General features: G+C 36.4%; 1 long non-coding RNA gene across 2 annotated transcripts; it reads left to right on the forward strand.

Moving 5' to 3' along the window:
* The first annotated feature begins 1,862 nt into the window (after positions 1-1,862).
* Positions 1,863-5,499, forward strand: LOC132154265 (uncharacterized). 2 transcript variants are annotated; one of them, XR_009437133.1, is made up of 4 exons: positions 1,863-1,945; positions 2,253-2,339; positions 3,131-3,290; positions 5,440-5,499. It is a non-coding gene; the product is annotated as an uncharacterized LOC132154265 (long non-coding RNA). The 2 variants fall into 2 exon arrangements; XR_009437132.1 differs by lacking the exon at positions 5,440-5,499 and having other exon boundaries at positions 3,131-3,366.
* The last annotated feature ends 956 nt before the right edge of the window (positions 5,500-6,455 follow it).

Genomic DNA, 6,455 nt, shown 5'->3' on the forward strand with positions numbered 1-6,455 from the left:
AATTTACAGCATATTGCTGCCATGCCAGAAAAGGAATCGATTTCACAGCAATGTGATAAGTTCAATGTTATATCAAGATGTTTTTCACCTTATAATGTGGCGTGAAAGATCACTGTATTTGCCTAAAAATGTACGATCTTTAGGTTTTTTACTTAAATAACATGCGTGTACACATTTGCAGAGAAAAAAACACATAGCTGTGTCACACAACTGGATGCCTGCAGAAGCTAGGAAAAGAGAATACAAACGACTATGGCAGAGGGTACAACGGAAAATGAGAAATGTGCACATTAACGCAGCTGGTCCTAGTACTGTGCTAAACAATGAAGCACACAATCCCAGGGACACTATGCCAATCTGGAACCCAGGCCTAAAAAATGCAATGACTGGAGAATCTAATAGTGACAGCGATGAAATGTCGTTTGTCAATACTGACATCAGTGCAGTCACATCACTACAACATACAATGGCAGAAGACACAGAGAATATGGTTCTTGAATATTCCAGTAGTGACATGGATGGAGAGTTTTTTCAGAATACTGCCAACATTGATATGCCCACTGAAAATTTAGAAGAGGAGTTAAAGAGGTGGATCAATGAATATAATATCAAGCACAATGCTGCAGAAAAACTGCTCAAAATTCTCAGGATCATTAGACAAATGCAGTGCCTTGCGTTTGAGAGCTACATGCACCAGCTGAAGAAGATGGTTAGATCAGGAAACCATGTTCTAGTCCAAGCAGCAAAACGGCTCCAAGAACGTTCACAGATTCCTATACAAACATGTGAAGAGAAACCAATACAATTGAAACATCCTAATAATGTTTACATTGTTAGCCCAACATCCTGGTGTGAAGTTCTGGAGAGGACCAACTCCGGAAAGCTCTTATGTAGAGTATTCTCGCACTTAATGTCGTACCTTACGAACCATGTGACTCGATGATCTATGGAGCCTATGTATGTGGTCCATCAAAGATGGAGATACTGGACAAGGCAAACTTGCAAGGAAGGGCAATGATCCTTGAGGATGGGCATGGCCGCAAAGTTGTCTTTTCTCTCCTTCATGACCTTGATTAATGAAATATGGAAATATGTACATAGTTAGTATTATTTTTTTTTCTGTCATTGCTTTAATGTCTTAACTTAGATTTCATATACTGAATATTGACCGTCTTTTCTAAGGAGTGTCTGTTCTTCTGTTTGTAATGTAGGTTGGATTTTACATAGTTATTTTTGAACAAGAAAATGCAATTGCTGTGGCGCCTGCATTATGGGTAGAGGAGGTGAATGGGGTAAGGGTACATGCGCACACACACACACACACACACACACACACACACACACACACACGTAATACCGGAAATAACATATTCCCTGAAATGTTTTAGGTTCTGATTTGCTACTGGCCCCGTAGAAACGCTGCTGCCATGGCAAAGGCCTCCCAAAGGCCAGATAAGGAGCTCTGGAAGCGGCACAAAATAAGAATACTCTCCGAGACTGGTGAGAAAACTGAATAAATATATAGTCATATGAAAGTACACTGCCTTTACACAGTAAAATGATTACAAAAACTAAAAAGATAACTCAAATTTACTCTGTCCTTAGACAACTATAAGACAGCCAGAGAACGAGCCAAAAAAGCTGTAGAAAGTTCAAACGTGGACACAGAAGAAGAGGTGCTAAAAGAGCGGAAAAAAAAAGTACCATCAAAATACTGGACCGAGAGTGAAGGTAAACATATGCGATTGCTTTTTGTCATACATTAGTCCACTATTTATGTATAAAAATCATGCCATGATTACAGAGAAAACTACTCTATAAAACTAAACTATATATAAACTGTTTCATCCTGAATGAATAGAAGAATGTGAGATTCCTACCAAAAAAAGGAGAAAAATGTCAACATCCTCTCAGAAGCCATCAAGCCTCCCAAAGCCTCCAAGTTGTAAGTAACAGATTTAACTTTTGGTGTAATTTCTTGTGTTGTGTTGATTTGATGGTGGTGCGTCAGCGTCAATTAGTGAACAGGCAAAATAAGTGCATTGCCAGCTGACGGGAAGAAGCTATTTTGTGTGAAATACAGTACAAACAAATTTCTAATGGAAATCCTATTTTAAAAAAGTTTTGAATTTGGTTGGAGTGTCTTATATTGTGTGAGTTGCAGGTTGGTATTTTTTGTCATGGCATTTTGTGTAAAAGTACTCAACTCCCCTGAACTGAGTTTATCGCATGCTTTCAATGTCTGTTTTTAGACAAACCACCTACTGACATCACAGCTCACTCACCTGAGGAAGATGAGCCATCCCTTCCAAATCTTTCAGCTAATAATACTTTTCATGGTATGCATTTTTAATGTTGATATTCTATTCATTTGTTAAGATAAATGGTTCAATAAATTAAGATTATGGCTGCATTTTCTAATCTCAATCTCTGTTACCTTAAATTATACATTCATCTCTGTAAAGCTGCTTTTAAACAATCTGCATCGTTAAAAGCGCTATATAAATGAAGATGACTTGACTTACTATCCAAATTAGACCAGCTATTGCATCTGGCAATACAGTCATGCCAATGTCTATATTTTATTTCTTGAAGTACCACACATATGCCTGAATACTAAGCAAATAACTAAATGTCAAGATGAACCCCCCCCTTCCATCATCATCATCTCACCCATCTAAATTTTTCAGATTTCCAGCATCTCATCGAACAATCTGAGCAGCGGATGCTCCTCGCAATTGAGAGAATGTCAACAGATATTTCCAATTCTATTTAGCGTCTGATCCAGGCTATTCAACAGAATCGTCCTGGTCCGGCAACCATCACAACACCACCACAGGAGACCATTGAGAGGCCCTGCAAAACATTGCAGGAGCTGCAAGCTTTCCTATTAAAACTTGAGGGCCCAGAAGGGAAAAAAAGGATGGTATGTTGATATAGCACAGGGGTCAGTAACCTTTTTGTCACAAAAGTGACATTTTTAAGTTCAAAATGTAGATCTGTGTGCATGTAGGCTAAATTATCAGAATTAAATACACCTCTCGCATTTGCTTGTGTGTCAGCAGTTACCCTGCTCCATGTGGCATTGCAATACTAACATTTGCTTTATTTATCTTTATATGTTGCATAGATACAGTTTTTGAGCCTGATGGGAGGTAGCAACATTGGAGACGCTGTGAGGAGAATCCTTCGGAAAATAGCCACCAATGAGGCCTGGTCAAATTACAGCCTGAAAGGCCGAAAAGGAAAACTGACCTTCATTGGGACAGCCCTCCACCATATTGTTTTAAGTATGCTTTTCAAAACTTCTCTCTTCTTTTCACTTCATCATGCAACTTTTTAAAGAGCAAATGATAAACAGAAAAATGTCTGTACTTACCCTGTACCTTCGAATAGTTTGTTTTCTCGTTTTTGACTTCTAAACGAAAAAAAAAACAAGTAAAAAAAAAAAAAAATAATTTTATTCAGCAAGGATGCATTAAATTGGCCAGAAAAGAGAGTTAAGATTTACATTTCAAATAAATGCTGCTTTTTTTTCTTTCATTCATCAAATAACCCTGAAAAACACAAAAATGTGAAGAAGCACAACTGTTTTCATCACTAATAATCATAAATGTTTCATATGGTTTTAGTTTTACTTATTCACTTATTCATATTGCTCATAAAGTGTACTTTTGGATGTCAAAACTTTATTACAATAAACTAAACAAATAAATGTAAATGTAAATATGAGAATTTAAAAAATAAGAAAATAACAGATGCATTGTGATATAGGTGACAAAATATTGTGAGAAAATATGAATATGAAGTTATTTAATGAGCTTCCTCACTTAACCAGTTATCTGTGCTTCCTCAGCAATGAAGTTCCACATTTCCGAACACGAAAATGCATGCAGCAAATAAGCCGTTCACAATATTTTCTTCAGTTAACTCCAAATTTCTCCCACATATTGGACTTGATTTTTGATGACGTATTGTCTACAACTTTACAAACTCCTCCACTAGCTATTCTTTTCTTAAACTCCTCAGAATCCATCTCGACGACTGCAAGCAGATAGCGCGCGCGGTTATGATGAATTTTTAAAAGTGGAAGTATAGTTAACGTTATAGATTCCTGGGAGGGCGTGGCACGTGGACACAAATAAACTGATATGGAATTTAAATTGTTTTATAAAAAATTATTTTATCAACTTGAAATACAGGCATATTTTTGTAGATGTGTTCCTAAAAATATGCATTACGTTTGCATGTGATTGTTTTAAACCCATGTTTCCCCCGTGTCCGACCCGACCTGCACCCGTATCCGACACAGGTGGATATTTTTCATCCGTTTGAGCAAAAACCTACAGGTACCCCTACAGGTACCCGAACCCGTGCAGGACTCTAGCTGTAAACTACACCATATAGGCCTATGCTTATATTTAATTTATATTATATTTAATTTCACGAAAACACAAAAACATTTGCAATATTACAAATACAAATTATTGTAAACTATCACAAGACCCATTTATGAATTAGTTAATTAGTTTTTCCGATTACAAAATCAAGTCGTTATTTTAGTAGCATGAAAAAAACAATAGGATTATAAATTAATATCTCACTTACATATACAGTTTTCCACGAGTGAATTCAGTGAAATCCAGATTGTGTCTGTCTCTGTCTGAGGCGGCACTGGCGTGAACGCGGCAAAAACTCCCGCAAACCAGCAGTTTTTTTTTCTTAATTCTTATCTAAACTCATATGATTGGTTATTGCATCATGAGCTCATCAGATTCGTGTCTGATTGTTTATAATGCTCAACGCTTAAATAAAAATTCATATTTTGCATGTCATAACTGCCTACTGTAATATGGCTTAACACTTTTAATTTATTTTCACATTTTATGTCAATAGTGATAATCGTCATATATTTATTTAGATTATTTTAAACCCCTTGTAGAATATGCATTTGTATCCATTTTGGAGGGAGCAGGGCAATTGCGTCAACAGCAATATTATTTCCACATCGCGCCGTTCCCCGGTGCTGTCCGAGGCGATGGTGCTGAATCGGTTGATCAATTCTTATTTTAGAATCAATTATTCTCTCGTGCAGGGCTGCTTCACTGCGTTATGTGAAAAAGCGTTGTTCTTTATAAAAGTACTACAGAAATAGTTGAAATCGCATCTATTAGGACTAATGGGATATTATAACAAATATAAAATAAAAATATAAAATAATCCAAACTATAAAAATACCTATAATAGCCTAGTCTACATATTTAAAAATGTATAACAATAACGTCATAATAATGGTCCATTTTAAATGTTTAAGTGTCTCTTTTTTCAATTTTTGTTCGGTGGAGCTGTGACTATTGTTCTTGTAAAAACTTTTCAGCATAGTTTTGAGCCCTGAGACTTTTCACATTTATTTTGTTACATTTTTTTTTTCTCTTCTAGGTGCTTGTGCCAAACAATTTCCGAAACACACAGAAAAGGAAATTGATACATGTATAGGGGAAACCCAAGTTGGTCGCAACACCTGTAAGTTGTTTTATTCACTGAGAGCTCTCTCTCTCTCTATTCTCTAGAATAACATAACTGTTTTGATTTATTTACTTAGTACCGGTACTTATAAACAAAGTGGAGTTAAAAGTAATTAAAAAGTTGTTGAAGTGATTGGTAAATATAATGTTTAATTTTTTCAGGCAGCGGAAGAAGAACTTCGGGCACCTCCTGAGGATGGAGACAGTGACTGATACACATACACACACACACACACACACACACACACACACACACACACACACACACACACACACACACACACACAGTATATATTTAATATAAATTATTGTTTTTGTTATTTGTTGTTCACCATTTACGCAACATAAAATGAATATAAATATGTGTTCTTTTTGTTATTACTGTTTCCTAATATTTGTGTGTGTGTATAATATATATATATATAATTTATGTAATATATAATTTATTTATAATCTGTTTTTGTTCACACAAAATAAATGACTGATTTTATCTTTGAATGTGTTAAACGTGCATGCTTATTCCTGTTTAAAGTTCTGAAAGAACAAGTGTTTTTTGCAGTAAAATTCTAGTTTGGTTCCCTACAGGTCCTTGAGACCAGTGGGGACGTTCTGAAAACGTTCACATAACGTCCTGAATGTTCTGTGAAGGTCCTCAAAATAACGTCCCCCAACCCTTTAAAGAACTCCACATCATGACCGTCTACGAACGTTCCCGGAACGTTACTAGGCGACGTCCTTGACACCAGTGGGGACGTTCTGAGAACGTTCTGGGAACATCACATTTGCAAATATAACATGGTCCCCTAAACGTTCCGATAACGTCCTGAATGTTCTGTGAAGGTCCGCAAAATAACGTCCCCCGACCCTTTAAAGAACTCCACATCATGACCGTCTCCGAACGTTCCCGGAACGTTACTAGGCGACGTCCTT

This window comes from Carassius carassius, chromosome 12 (assembly GCF_963082965.1).
Source record: "Carassius carassius chromosome 12, fCarCar2.1, whole genome shotgun sequence".
NCBI classification, from domain to species: domain Eukaryota; kingdom Metazoa; phylum Chordata; class Actinopteri; order Cypriniformes; family Cyprinidae; genus Carassius; species Carassius carassius.